The sequence below is a fragment of the Sinohyriopsis cumingii genome, chromosome 15 (genome assembly GCF_028554795.1).
Source record: "Sinohyriopsis cumingii isolate HCF-2022 chromosome 15, ASM2855479v2, whole genome shotgun sequence".
Lineage (NCBI taxonomy): Eukaryota > Metazoa > Mollusca > Bivalvia > Unionida > Unionidae > Sinohyriopsis > Sinohyriopsis cumingii.
Genome location: NC_142975.1, coordinates 106,894,312 through 106,911,130, shown reverse-complemented (window position 1 = coordinate 106,911,130; position 16,819 = coordinate 106,894,312). Strand labels below are relative to the sequence as shown.

General features: G+C 37.3%; 1 protein-coding gene across 5 annotated transcripts in view; it reads left to right on the top strand.

Annotated features, from left to right (window-relative positions):
* The window catches only part of LOC149782433 (adhesion molecule nephrin-like), a 195,303-nt gene that overhangs the window by 133,924 nt on the left and 44,560 nt on the right, over positions 1-16,819 (top strand). The gene's annotated exons all lie outside the window — the stretch shown is intronic.

Genomic DNA, 16,819 nt, shown 5'->3' with positions numbered 1-16,819 from the left:
TAGTGATCTCATCGATCAATCCTTCGAGGGTATCATGACAGTGTACAAGCGAATATTGCCAGAACCCGCTATCTTGAAACACGATAATTCCACCAGCGGTGATGGCAGACATATTTCTCCAGGCGTAGTAAATATCACTGATGTCGTCGCGGTCAATCTTGTGTGTGACGTAATCGATGGCAGTTACAGCGTAACCACGACGGAATCAAATCAAGCCCAGCAAGGGTTTATACTGTATTCATTTACTCCTAGAGAACCACCTGGATTTTTGATTGTGCAAGAGCCAATTAATCCTGTATTTCTGCGGTGTCATAACCCGTGGTTGTCAAAGATAAATTTTAAAGTTACTGACCAACAGGGCAGACTTTTAGACTTGCGTGGCGAGACCATCAGTGTAAACCTGCTGGTGAAATCTTTCAATTAGCGATATCATAAATAATAGCATGTCAAGAAAATCTTCGAATTACCAACAGTATGATTCAGAATCACAAAGTGATTCAGACAGCGTTGAAACACAAATTGATTCCGACAGTGATTTCTCTGTCAGTGATTGTGAATCACAAAGCGATTCCGACAGTGATTCACAATCACAAAGCGATTCAGATGATAGCCCCGTGGGGAACGCTGGCGTTGGAAACGGCATCATAATCAGCGACAGCACCGTCGTGATAAATTATATTAAAGAAAAAAATACATATAATGACTGAAGATCCTTTAGGACGCCACCAGCATGTTCGCGTGCATGTATATGACCGAAAAGAATTTGCCGATGCAATCAGAGCCGCATTTGCTGCACCATTTCATCATCGGCTAGGACAAACCCGGATACGGTGTCGCGGCGGCGGCAACGATGTAATGTTGCTAAGTGTTGACGATGTAGCACGGTTGCGTGACCACGATTACATTTACGTGTTCTTCAGCGATGATGAAATTTTAAATTATGCACATTCATGTTTGACACGACCGCAGCTGGATGAAGTTCTTGCAGGTGGAGAGATTCCTAAATATCACAATTAGACGTAAGTATAACATATAATGAAAGCAGCACATCCAGTACACGTTGAAGATAAACAAGCTTTCATTGATGCAGTTCGCCGTGCATGCGTCAACGAACACGAACATGTATGTGTACGTGTAACTGTTGGCGACGACGTAACAATGCCGCTGACAGATACAGATCTGTGGTATCTTCGCCGACAAGGATATCATTTCGCGATGTTGTCGCGGAAAGATGCCCTTGACGTATGTTCGACAAATAATATAACAATTAAACAAAACACAAACATATAATGCGATTCTCTTACGTTGATGATTTTCCATGCGGTGGTTGTGGTTGGCACATATCAGTGATTTCCGAATACAAATCAGTGTTTGACAAGTTCAAGTATGATGATGATTTCTATTACGATTCCGACTCGTCGTCGTCGTTGTTAGCCGAGTTGGACCCAAAACGCGGCGATTTATTCGTGGATTGTTCTGGTTGCCTGTGCGAATTCGAAGACGATGAAGATTCATTTTTCTTCAGAATCATGTATAGGTGTGATTGGCGCGGTGACGCAGATTATCAAGAGTGTTATCGATGCGAAGAATCTGAAATTCCTCAGCCGCGTTATGCCGCTGACGCACTTAAATACATCGACGAAATCATGCAGATCATGATACGTATTTGACAGCTCGTTGTCCAGGAAGACAAAGTTTTGGAAGTTGTGTATGCGACGCTGTATTTCTTTGTTTTTTCTTTTTCCGTTTCGCGAGATCAGCCTGCGCTGCGTCGTTGTTGGATTTCAACGCGTTGAGCTTCAACGTAAGGTCGGCGTTGCGCTGTTGTTCACGCGTAAATTGCTCTTCCATCGTCGCGCTGTTTTTTTTAGCTGTTGAATCGTTTTTTCGAGGTGCATAGTTACTCCTAATTGGAAACATTTTGCATCCATGGATGCTATCTGGGCATTTAATTTCGTTGTTGTTTCCCGGGACTGCACGTCATTGATGACGAGTTTGTTATAGGCGTCGTTGAGCTGTTGTTGTTGTTGTTGCAGACGACGACATTTTTCTTCTGCGGCATCTCGCTGACGTGTCAATGATGCTATCTCGGGATTGGGTTTCGTTGATATCTTTGGTTTGATAGAATCAGGATCGGCCTGTTTCCATATCTGGTATATTCTGTTGTATCCGATGTGGAACTGCTTTGCAAGTTCAGCGATCGGAGTAACATTTCGTTGAAGTTGAATTTGTTCGATCTGCGTCGGCGACAGAGTGATCTTCATTATTTTATCCCCGGTGATAATTTCCGGGAAAATAATTACCGCGATAATTATCGAGGTAATTATTTACGTCGCTGAAAAATGGCATGAAAAAAAAATATTTCGATGAAAAACACTGACTTTTATCGCGGTAATCGTTATCCGGTAATTGTTATCGGGAAATTGTTATCGGGAAATTGTTACTGGTAATTATCGGCGATAATTAATTATCGGATAATTAATTAATTATCGAGAAGCAGTTTATCGAGCTGTTCAGAAAGAGTCTTTGACATTTTTTCCTGTTCAAATATTTTACCGACTTCATCAAGAATTTTCTTTATCGTGCGAGCTATTGGCACGAACAACGCAATGTTGTCTCGGTGCTGATAAACAATTTTAGTTCTAAGTTCTTCATTGAGAATTTTCATTATCCGGTATTCATTCTTGTGAGTTTGATAACCTTGTGCACGAGCATCAATGACTTTGCCGTATTCATTGTTCAGCCATGTTGAGCTGAAAATTTCACTTGATGTGGTAAATTTTTTAAGTAAATCAAGTTCCGCAGACAACAGCGCAATGGTTTCGTCGTTCATATACTTATATGTTTTTTGTTTCTAATTCATTGTCACTTAAGCAAAAATCAGCGGGAGATGTTTCAGCGGGTCTGCTGGTTCGTGCAAGATATTGTTGTTCGGTCAGTGTGGTGCCATTCTTGCGTCGATAATACCTGGCAAGTTCACGAAATCTCTTACCGCCACAATCTGAACATATTTTTGTTTTTCCACGGATTGCAACACCGCATACCATACAAGTAACTCCACCGTTGGATCCTCGCTTGAAATTTTGATTATGAGATGCACAATATTCATTGATGCATCTTCGCTGGCAACATTGTTTAGTCCCTGCGATTCTCCACTTGCAATAGTTTTCAGGCATATATTTAATTTGTTTTTTTTTTAATTAAACATATTTGTCCTAATGTTATATATGGAAGAATTTGACAGATTGTCATCGATAAGACCAGCCAGGGGAAGATTTGATTTTGATAGATTAACCGCCGATGCGCAACGAAAGGATTTAACAACGCTGAATAGCATCATCGCGCGAAACAGGAATTTCGTGATGATGGTGCAAGTCACGTTTTCTCGACGTATAAAATTATCCGTGAGAGTTCCGAAGATATCTTTGAAGATCTTTTCGGGGGAAATGTCGTCGACGGCACAATGACCGATGCGCGCGCGGGCAACATTGTTAAATATCTTGATGATAAAAAATATTATATTCTGATAAAATTTATCGTCGGTGTCGTCGATGAAACCGGCGAAGATGCATGGATTATCCGTGATAAACGTGATCCTGTCCTTGCCAACGGAAAAACAGTTTTGTTAAGTCGTAATTGCAGACCAGGAATGCTCGTTGGAATTGATATTCCATATTATGCCAGAGCGTATCCTGTAACTGCAGTTGTTTACGGAATATATGTTGTAAAAAAACCAAAAATTGATAAACTTGCCCCGATGCGAATGACTGCGTCGACGTTGAATTGTGTAGCCGAACGAGTAACAGAACATTTCAGCAACGCAATGCGAGGCAACGGTTTAACACTGTCGAGAAAATCCAAGATAACAGAATGGGCTAATCGAGTCAGAGATAGCGTAGCATCAATAGCGGATGTTGCTGCGTTAGAACGTTTATTGAGATTTCCTATAACGGTAAAATCGCTGACCGGAGAAGAATTATACAAATCAAAATACAACTGTTATGGATCACCAATAACAATTATTGATCATAACAGTCATGCTTGGACTGAATCAGTTAGGATATTTCCGCGAGACCGTGTTGTAAGATATTATCACGGAAATATATTTGATTGTATATATGAAGCGAGCAAAACCGATCCTGTGTCGGTGTGGTTGTTTAAAAGTAATGAAGATTCCGAGTATGATCAGTTTGTGAGACCCAACGGAGAAGTATACCGAACTGAGTCGTTACAACACGAAATGAAAACACTCGCGGAAAAATATTCAGTTTCATCTGATGAGTCTTTCATCGATCAGTTGCTGACGCGCTGTTTTACTGTTCCAAGTGTTGCTGCTCACATAGCCAGGGAACAAAATTCATGGAAACCAACTCGCGGTAATTTCCTCGAGGATATCGAGCTGAGCTGTGTTGAATATGGTCATGGCGGGTTGTGGAATACCGAGTATGATCACTGCGATATGATATCCGTGGATATGATTGCGTGTTACCCGGGAAGCTTTCTCGGTTACGGCGAATGTAATAAATATTTTACTAGATTTGGACATCCGACCAACTTGATGACAAGAGTATCCGTTGACGGACCGCTACCTGATTTTGACTTGACTGGATTCGCCTGGGTGACATCATTTCGATTTGCTGAGAATTTGCACCCAATCAATTATGCATGGTTCGGTAGACATTTCGCAACGAAGCAATGGGTTCTCATGGTGTTGCTGCGATACATGCTTGACAGCGGCGTGCTAACATCGCTGACGGTCAGCGAAGCAATTATATGTTACAGTCGTCAAACTGAAGTTTGGTTACCAACACCAATTGTTGTTACTGAAAAAGAAATTATCGAAAGATGGACTCGAGAATGTCCAGAAACCCCCATGGATGTTATCATCGTGTGAGCTCCTGAAATGCTTAAGATTTACCTTAAAAACAGTGAAAGTGTAGTGAAGAATCTCGGACGAAAATTAATAGGGAAATTTACTCAAGGAGGAGGGTATGATCACAAAATACATCACAATAGATTAATTTTCGATGATGACGAATTGAATTTTATAATAGCTGACGCCGCCGCAAGAGATGTATTTTGTCACCGCGAAGATGCGTTGTTGTCGAACGGAAAAAAATTAGGCACGGTTGTTAGTTATCTTGATGGAGAATCATGTCAGTACACACATTTGAGATCTTCAATGTTGTCTTATGTTTCTACAAATTTGCTAGATATGATAAATAGATTTCCTGATACCGCAATGAGAGTTGCAACCGATTCATTTTACATCGATAGCAAATACTTACCGCTGGTAAATAGCGTCGTAACGGAATCTTCATGGGGATGCTGGAGAGTGAAAAATGAAACATTACACAGATATTGTGAATCAGCTGATGTTGAAATTAAAGATAATTATCGTGAATCAACAATGACTGAAATATCTTCCAACAAGTTGCTACCATCTGTGTATGATCCTGTTGCCAGACACAGAACTGTTTATCTAAACGGACCAGGTGGTTGTGGTAAGACAACTCGAGTAATTGAGTTATTTCGAAATTCTGACATGATAGTGTTAACGCCCACACATAGACTTGCCAGGGAGATGAAACAACGCGGAGTTAATTCTTGTACATATCACAGTTTTTTCAAATACAGCGGAGGTACATGGTCTCCTGAACGAAGGGGCACAAAGTATATTCCCGCAAATATCCTGTGGGATGAAATAGGCACTGTACCGTTGGATACGCTAAAGCAGATCCTTGAATGGTTGATAACGAAGAATACTGCAGTTATTATGTGCGGCGATCATGGCCAACCACCGCCATTTACAGGTGAATCTCCGCATGATTGGTTGATGAATTTTGTTGATTATTACGAAGAAATACATGACGATGTTAGAGCACTTGATGAAAATTTAAAGATGTTTAAAAAGCTGATTAGGTTGCAGAATAATAAAATTCAATGCATAGTTATGCGTAAGGTAATCCCTGAAACATCCATGAGAGACTTCTGGGAAAAATGGAACCCAAGTGATCTCATAGTGGCAAGTAGAAAAATAGTCAGAGACACACTTCAGCGGCAATTATTTCAACTGCATCAAGAAAAATTCCCAACGTTGCCCGTACCGTTATGTTATAGACCAGATGATACACGATTGCAAAATATCGATGTTGATATTCCAGGAAAATCAACGAAGCAGCAGTTAGTGTTGAATGATGTTGTGTTAGTTGATGTTGATGTTGTCGATGCTGCACTGCGCATGAATAAATCCCCATGGATGTTAGGATATGCTATGACAATTCACTCCGCGCAGGGATTAACCATCGAAAACACAAAAGTCTGGATTGTTGATGATCGCATCGAGTGGTCAAATTTAGTTTACTTAGCTGTTTCAAGGGTGCGAAGAATGTATCAACTGCAGCGAATTGTGTTAGATACGTCAACGACATCAGCCATTGATGAGTCAACGACGAATGACACGATAAGAAAAAAATTAACCGATTGCAAACACAGCGACAAAAAAAATAATCGGGAATTTGATCAACGTTTGGATGTTGAATTTATTATTACGCTGCGACAACAACAAAGTAATCATTGTGTGAATTGCAATTGTGTAATGTTATGGCGATATCCGAAAAATGACCCAAGACAGTTTACGTTAGACAGAAAAAATAGGAAACTTGGTCACACACGTGAAAATATCATGTTGACCTGTCTTGAGTGTAATAGACGCAGAGGCGCCGGTGCAGCTATTTAAGTGTGGATCACTTCAGTGATTTTGGTGGTAATTGTGTATCATCGGGAATCACCTGAAGTTGCTCGCGCGTAAATCCACGTTGAGGAGCAGTCGAATCCAATCTGTAGATTGCTGGTCTGCCAGTGGATCTTGTCACGGTGGATATGCTATGTGTGGTAACACTCCAAATGGGATCAGTCGCTCTTCGTTTACCACCTTCAAGTTCGCCTGGTTCATATAAATATCTAACTGACATTACCCAACACTGGCTGTGTTGAAATATTATTTCGTTGTATTTGTATATATTTTTTTGTGATCGCGATGGCAGGTTTCATGTTGGTGGCTCGGGTGATCTCGTTATTTAGCGCAGTTATCACGCTTGGTAATCTTGTAACCCATTCGCGCGATCTTGCATCCTGAATAAATTCTTTCGCGTATTGATATCCAAATAATCTTTCGGCGAGTGTTCGATTAAATCTCTCAACGATTGCCTGATCACGATGAATTTCAGTATGTCCTCGTCGTATGGTAACGTTATGTTGCTTCATCAGCGATGATACTGTACCTTGAAATTCTTTGCCAGGATCAACTTGTAGCAGATGTGGCCATCGCAGAGGTCCTCGCTGATAAATTCGTTTAAACGCATCGGCTATTTCAGACGCTGTCTTTGTTGTTAACGGCGCTGCTTCTTTGTATCTGCTTGCAACATCAACCACTGTTAACGCGTATTTATATGTTTTCCGACGAACTGTACCATGTGGCAGAGATCGTATGTCAGCCTGATGAACTTCGTTGGGCACACTAACATTGAAATGTGCAAAGTTGATTTGGCTAGGCGGTGGTAAATAAATTTGCCATATTGCCTGTTTCGATAGCCAATTTTTGGCAACCTCGCTTGTCACCGACACTGACTTGGCGAGTTTATTAATTGCTGCGTTACCTCTCCAGTATCCGCTTGGGGAATAATAAATCGCCTCCATTGGAAATGCTTGCATTGTTATTAATTACTAGCGCCTAATACTAGTTTAGATTTCATTGCGGATCTTATTAACCAGTTAGCGAGTGACTCTTTAAAAGATTTATTTTTGATGGCGTTTAGCGCATGAATTAATTTCACGTCTGCGATATGTCATTGCTGCAAATCAGGGTTTTTATAAGCTACATCATGAACATGACAAGCTGCATCGATAGCATTTATCGGATACTCGCCAGGTTTGGGCTGATTGTCGCTGTCAAGTCTGATGTCAAGTCTGGTTCCAGGGCCGCAGTAGTTGTATGCGGGAAGATGTTTTTCTCCGGGATACTTTGCCCAGGGAGTTCCAGGGAGTTTTCCAAGTTGGGCTGCGATGTCACCTCCGCTAAAACCTTGCTTTTTTTTTAAATCTAAATTTTTTTGTGCCACATCGCGCACACTTACCAGAAAGTGCTTGTCGGTTATTCTTTGTTGTAATCGTTGTTAGATCATTTGTGGGAGTTCGTGCCTTGCACTTCACACAATATAAATCCATAATATTATTCAGTTATATACAAATGGAAGTTACTGACTTTTCCGCGGTCAAGAAAAAAGAACCAGTTAAACATGTTAGTGTGTTACCAAATTCAATCAGAATGATTATCATAGGTCCATCCGGATCAGGTAAAACACAGCTGTTGTTGAATTTGATAATGAAGTGGATGAAATGGGATAAGCTATATTTGATTGCTCCATCTGCGGACGATCAGCGATGCTATGATGTGTTAAAAGATTTCAACGAGAGTGCAAGAGCAATCAGTGAGAATGATGAAAACGTAGTTGATTTTATAACTGACATCAATGATGCACCTGGCATTGATGACATCGATGGATCGATTAACAACTTAGTAGTGTACGATGATGTCATGCTGGATAAGCAAACAAATCCTGCAAGAATATTTTCCCGTGGGCGTCATAAAAACACAGATGTCATTTATGTAACACAACGGTATACACAAATTCCGAAAGTGATCAGAGATAATTGTAACGTTCTTGCAGTGTTTAACGGAGTTGACGTATATACGCTGAGAAATATTCATCAGACTTGGTGCAGCGGAGACATGGACATAAATAGATTCAGAAATTTCTTCAGTCGTGCTCAGGCAAACCCACACGGATTTGTAACAATAAATTTACATGATCCTCGGACACGATATCGAGTTGGACTTGATAAACGTTTTAGTTAAAAAATATTTCCGTCGGGAGCAGCAGGGAGGGCGCAAATCCACGATGGTTTTCATGTGAAATCATCGCCGCAATAACGTTTTCCAAGATTAGATTATATGATAAAACCTTTTATTTTAGTAAATAGACACCTTTATTGTCATATTTACTAAAATAAGGGTTTGTTTTCCAAAATAAGAGTTATTTTTGTGAATATTATTGATAGAATGGTTTTTTCACGAAAAAAACTTGTCCGATTCGCCCTCCCTGCTGCTCGGGGCCCCAAATCAATATGTGAGGTAAGTAAGGATAGAGAGAAAATAAAGAAAAAGCATAATCATTCAAACAATAGTAATACTGAAGCTAAAAGAAAAAATGATACAAAATAACAGTATATGAAAATTATATTTAATACTTCAAAATGATCTTTCATTCAATTTTATCTATATATTTTTATTCTAATTTAAGAACAACAATCCTGTAAAATACTATAAATATTTCTTGAAACACTATTATTAATGAAACACTATGTATATACACTAATTACTGCAGAGTATTAAGGCTCACACTTCACAGATTTTTAGACAAAGCCATTGTTTCAGCATTGTGCCAATCAAATCTAATGGTACTAACAAATGCTTCTTAGGTAAATAATCCTCAGATTGCTGAATTAAACCAGTCCAGCTTTCTCAAAACCACTGATAATTAGATCCAATCTTTCACTCAGTGTCACGTGAGCTGCAGTTGTCCATTCAGCGTGAATTGGGTTGATTAATGAGGTTGCAAGGTTTACTAATACTTTTCACTGAAGCCTGCACCATGTTTGCAGCTCCTGACAGGTTAGGAAGTCCAGGAACTGCGGGTGTTTGTGTGTGTGTGTCTAAGTTGAATTTTAACCACTCTTAAACCACTGTGTTAATGACATGATCATCAGAAAGTACTGATGGTGTAAATTGATGGACAGTGGTTTAAGTAAGAGATCATTAGTATGTACTTTTATAACCAATTGGCCTAGTGTTGTTGGCTGCATCTGCTTCCTTTGATGTTGAGCACTCGAACGAAAACATGTCAAAAAAGATTAATCTTGACAGGCACTTTATTTGTGCTCATTAACATGGAAGTGTTATTTTAGTGTTGTTGGCTGCATCGGCTTTGACTGATGTTATTCACTTGGTCGAAAACACAATTTAAGTATTGAACTTGCCAGGTCTTTGATTTGTGTTCATACAGGTGGTATTTGTTTTTAAACATTAAAGTGACTACTGTTTGCATCGGCATTGTTTTATTCTTTTGTATTCCTTTGTGGGTATATTTGTGGAGGTTAAACCATAATATTAAATACCTACTAATATATAAACTTTGACAGGCAAACCCACAAATTTAAGTACCCATGAAAATGCCTTTTTATTTACAATACCACAAAAATTAAGCCTAACGAAAATAAATGATACTACAGTATGCTACAGGCCTCGCTACAGGCCATGCACCACATGATTGTGACGTTTTATCAACAAAAAGTATGGCAAAATCACTGTCAACCTGAAATCACCTTATCGGTAATGTAAATGAATCCAATCAGGTGAATTAATCTTTATTTTCACCATTACGGTCACAAACCCTTTCTATTAGAATCCACCATATGGAAGTAACCCATTCTACCACGGGCTGAATAACATGATGAAAGTAATTTCACAAGATAAAATCTTTATCTGGCTTTTTGTTTCAGATTGGATCATTTTATAATTTTATATAAATTTCCTGAACAGAAATATGAAGCTAAAATTCGGATTGCAGAAATAATGGTTGATGACATCGTCAGACTTCAGATATCAAAGACGGATGCTGGACCCGGTAGATTTAAAAATTATTTTGATCAACTTGGTTGGCACCTGTAAGATAACCTGTTGTTTTCACTGATTTTTTTTTTTTCATAACAGAAAATAATAGTGAAGAAAAAAATATGATACTTGTATGAGAGGTGTACTGTTTATTATGATGATGATGATAATGATTAGAGAGAAAATAAAACAATAGGAAAGGAGAATAGCTGATACTTTATACCACTGATTAATCATCGATGATGATGGTGATGTGTGTGTGCATGTGTAAGAGAGAGAATAGTTGTGACAGATAAAATCAATATGTAATACGATACATTACAAATAATGACGATGCGATAGGGAACAAAATGATTCTTGTATGATTTACCGATGATGAGAGAGAGCAAAGGCGGATGACGAATGAAAAAATTATTTATATTTAGCATTCATGGTAATACTGACATTAGAGAGGTACAAATGATACTTGACCTGATATTCATACAATTGATGATGATGAGGTGAAAAACGTGCTGGTGAAGGATAGAAAAAGAACCGTGAATGATACACTTATCACTTATGACAATGAGAACGAAGAAACACATGTGAATGCAATATTGTTTACATGAGATTTACCATCGTTAATAATGACAATGACAGTAAAGGCGAGAGAAGAGAAACATATTTCACTGTTTAATACCTTGCTTTTGCCAGTGATATAAAGATTTGTACCGAAATTGTAATAGTTCTCGAATACCTGAAGAATTTCTTTCAAAGGTCCAGGAAGATTACAATATTCAATCTTCAATACTACAACACTCCTCTCTCTCTCTCTCTCATATACACACATGTATGGATGGATGGATGAGGGTGGCACACACACACATGTACGAAAGCATGCAAGCGAGAGAGATGAGGCAGGTAACACAAAATACTAAATTTATCAGGAATATATGTATGCAATGTGAGGACATCCTGAACGCTATCAGCAACTATATGTATGTAAGGTATGTATGTGCAGAGTGAGAGCATTTTATTTACAACTTTAGAAAATAGTAGTACTGTAAATAACATTTTTATGATGCTTTCATTATTCTGAGCAAATTCAACTGATCTAATGATACTGCATTATTAAATTTCCCTAGTGTTAAAAGATAACACAGATTCTGTACCACGTTTCATACGATTATTAGACCCTAACACATATTTACTGCAGGGTAGAAACTGATATAATGGGCTACTTCCTTCTGGTGGATTCTAATAAAAAGGGTCTGTGACCATAATGGTGAAAATAAAGGTTAATTTACCAGATTGGATTCATGCAATAGTCGTCAGAGAGTTATGTATTGGTACATCACTGTCTTTTGAATGTATATGTGTAGTTTTTCAGTTTTCTTGCGATTCTGAAGTGATAAAAGATGCGTGAGAAAAGTCTAATGGAGCAGAGGGTTGTGGTCACGCTTGCACTCCTTATATTACCGATATGGTGATTTCATGTTGTCAGAGATTTCATCGTACTTTATTGATAAAACAGTAGACTTCTGTGCTTGCACTAGCTTGACTGGTCACTGAAAGTTACTCGTGAATGTTTAGTGGCTGAAAAATGTTAGAGGAGGGAACTTTTATGGATTTGAATACACGGAACAAAGAAAGGACACATAAACAATGCTTCAGACATTTAATCCAGTTTATGAGCATGTAGTTCCTAGACTATCTTGTACTTGAATTCTTGTTACTTTAGCATTCACACATGTCCAAAAGTGATTATTCTTAGATACTTGGCCCATCATTACAACAAAAGTTAAAGCAGCAGGATAAGAAGTCGATTGTATAGGAGACAATTGTAAATCCAATTCAGAGTTTCAATTTTGTGATAATGGGGGTTTTGTGGCATGTAATTTTACATTATTTTGTTCAGCAGTCCATTTATTGAGGTGGAATTATTTTGACGTTTTCATTGATGCATTAACACTCGCAAGAAATTCAAAAAGGTGAATGTGATTCCAACTTTAAAGTAGGCAACATGATAATTTGTTTGTACCCGACTACTGATTTTAACAACAAAAAGTGTCAAAGATATTCCAAACTGCACAAAACTTAATCCTTTCATTCATCAATTTATAAGTTCTAACCTGATTTATGCCTGGGGGTCCCAAACATCATCGACCTGTATGTGTTTTGAATCAAATTTGAGTTTCTTTAATACTGGCATACCGTTTTATCGCGGGACTAAGCAAGAAACAAATCACCTGCAAATGAAAGTTTGACTTGTTTATTTATCATTTATCTCTATTCCTGTATTCAGGAAATATTGTAAATGATGACAATTTTGCAGTAAACGTCCAGTAGAGCATGCTGTATGTACCACAACATAAAATGAAACAATTACACTGTAATCTGTCTTTTCTGCACATATAAGGCTTACATCACCAATATTGGCACAAAATACACATTGAACTTGACTGATTGATGAAAATAAATACTACAGTGCTTACGGTTTGAAAAGAAGCTATTGTCACCAAAACATTCTGTTCAAAATAATACTAATTCTGAACACACTGAGTACTACCCCCACATTACTTTGGACTCTTTTCATCAGCATTTCAACTGAGGTCAGGTTTATAATTGGCTTTAGAACATTAAGTGTAACAATGTCAGTAAATGCCAAGAGATATTAAGCAAACTAAATTGACTTTAAAAAGCAATAGTAAAAGTTCAACATTTTATAAATTTAATAAGTTATTAAGTTGAAGAGAAACAACAAGAGTAATGTGTTTACAAGTTCTGATTTATTGGGGGAAAAATACAAAGAATTTTGAAACAGACTATATGCCCAAGAATTTCTTTACAATCTTGCTTGTGTGGGGCAAGTTGTTTAGTAGACAATCAAGTAGATGTGGGACAATTTCTTGCAAAATTATAAACTTGGATTAAGTTGCAGTATTGTCCTTAGGTAAACATTTCTTTCTTTTAAATAATGTATTTATTTGTATGATTCTAAATGATAATTATTATTTAAATTTTGATGAATGGGAGCATATATTATAAATTCTGGGTTACAAGTCATAGGGTGTATCTTCATGTTGACATTTAGAAAGGACTTTTTCATATGCATTTATAATAGAAATGTGGGATATTTTGTTTTAAACTTTATGAATATTACTGACCAAAATTGGAGGATTATGATTTTTCTTGATACAAATTGCATTTTCGTCCACAAATGACATGTGATGCAGGGTTTACAGAAATGATGTATCAATGTGCAGAACAGTATGATGCGCAGAATAGGCAGACTTTGTGGTATATATTCAGTTATTCTCGGAAGAGGCAGTGCAGACATCTAAAATACGTTTTCTCCTCGATACTGTATTTTCAGACATAGTGAATGCACGACATTAATCACAATTTATTACCAACAGCTGTTTGCAGTTAGCTACTTTGAATTGGCAACTTTCATCTCTTATCTACAGATACCAGTTGTATCCGAGCTGATGGTGAATTTTATCATGTCAAGGTCAACGAGGGTAACTTATGATTCCTCTACTTCGAGATTTTGTGCTGCTTAGGCCGCTTAGTACATAATTTGAAACCTAAAATAGACATATTTAGTTTAATTACAGAACATCATTTATATTCTTTATTCGTAAAAAAAATGATGAATTTGTCATTTTCATGTCTATTACAATATCTTATTTTTCCAGGTCACATTTTAACTAAATATCCATTGCTATTTACTTTGTATCATGTGCTTAAGAGGGACATTTAAATTGAAGTAAGCAAGTATACAAAGCAATGTCATCTATGTAAGAAGTGTATAAATGAGTATGTGTGTGTATATATATATATATATATATATATATATATATATATATATATATATATATATATATATATATTAGAAGCGCATGACCATCATACTGTATATTCACATAAATGCCATATATTTATTAATGAATTAACATAATAGAAGATAATATGCTAAAATAACATCAGACAAGATCATCAAAGATTGATTTTCATTTTTCTTTTAAGGATGATTATAAAATTATAGGTGAGCCCCGTTTTGGAAAGTTGTCAATAGGAATAAACAGATTCAGATTAAATTGTCAAATATGTGGGGACCTTGAAGATATCACTTATGGTAAATTGGTTGTACAGAAATATGTGTACCATACCTTTTTCTCCTCCGCTCCTATTTGCAAAAAAGCAGGAGACATGAAATTAGTTTATGGTAGTCTATCACTCTTTCTTTACACTATTTAGCTGAAAATGTTGTATGATACTTAGTACACCTGTGTTATTGGAATTTACTGAATTTGGGTCCTACCTTCAGGGTCAAGATCACAACAGTTTTTCATTTCTGGTTTGTTACCCTGTGGCTATTTGAGATGGAAGAATGAAACTTTGTACGCTTGTAAACACCTGTGAAAGGATGTGCAGCATATCACAATCAGGGTTATGTCCTAGTGGCAATCTTGGTCAAGCTTTTCTTATTTTACTCCTTTTCAAATTAAGAAATGAGTAGTGAAAGTAGGTGATAATTGGTAGAAAGATTATAATAAATGCATAATTGATTCATTTGCAGAGAAATGTTGCATACAAAATCTAGGGTCATATTAATCTTTATGTTAGCTCAGTAAACTAAGTTCTGCAGCACAAATCTTAACCAAACATGATAATTTGCTTGCACTTGAGTCACAAGACACATTTGTCAGTGTGGAGGGGTCAAAGGTCATGGTCATATTGATCGATAAAAGTGAACTGGCTTTTGTCTGAAAATCATTTATTCCTTATGCATGTTCAGAGTTACTGTTAGATGCAGTTGTTTGCATAATGTTTTGACTTAGTTGCTTAACTAAAAACATTATCTGGGCCAGTCCTGAGTTGCTGTTGTGTAAGATGCCATGTTATGCATGGGGTCTTCACTTGTTTGCAGAATTAAGAAATTACACCAGGTAGGTCTTGAGTTGCTGATGGGTATAATGATGTCATGCTGTGCATAATGTCTTCACTTGTTTGCATAATTAAGAATTTGCACCAGGCATGTCCTGAGTTGCTGTTGTGTAAGATGCCATGGTATGCATGGGGTCTTCACTTGTTTGCATAATTGAGAAATTACTCTGGGCAGGTCCTGAGTTGCTGTTGTGTAAGATGCCATGCCAGGATCTAAAAGTAACATACCGATAGGATTATACACTGAATAAGCCAAGCATTAGTCCAGCAGCTAAATCTGACATGCAAATATTTACTACATTGCATAGAACATCAGCAAGGAACGAGGAAAATTGACCAAAATGAATGCAGTTTAAAACTTTAGTCATCTGCATACATTGTTCCTCATTGACTCATAAAACTAGCTACATAACCCTGCTTTAAATCTTGACATGACTCTCTTAGCCTTTCTTCATTTGTCTGGATTTTTACAAATTTCAATGCAAAATGTCAGCAGCACAGTATTTATTTTCTCTGTCTCATGTTTTATATCAGTTTGCACACTAGCCTCATCTTAGAATCCATTGCCAAGCATTATATCCAAGATATTGTTGTCCACCTCAACTAAATTTCTTGGTCTAGATACTGTGAAATGCACAAACTGCCCATCGCTACTAACGGTGCTCTCCCATTATCCCCAGTGGCAAAAGAGGCCCTATTCACCAAATATGACTGCAAGTTTTAAAATTATAAATGTGTGTTGGCATTTTTTTAAATAATTTATAATGGATAGAAATAAATAATTCATGATATTTTATCAATGGACTGTTATTTAATATTTTAGTTGGTAAAAGTAGTTCTAGGCTGGGTGTGCAATACAGAATTACAGATTGAACATCCATGTCAAATGCCAGATCATCCGCTTAAGATTAAATGGATATGTACTAAAACAAGTTATCAGTTCTGGCACACTATTATATTAATATAATTCGTATGAATGCAGTTCTTTTTGGGAGAAGTCAGGTGTATGGACCATCATGTTACACATATTCCACTAACATCATTCCACTAAAAGTTTGTCACCATTACCCATATACCTACATTTCATGCAGAAGTGACTTTGGTCAAATTTTGCAAACAGTTCAGTTTTGGGGCCATTGTTTTTACTGTAAAGAT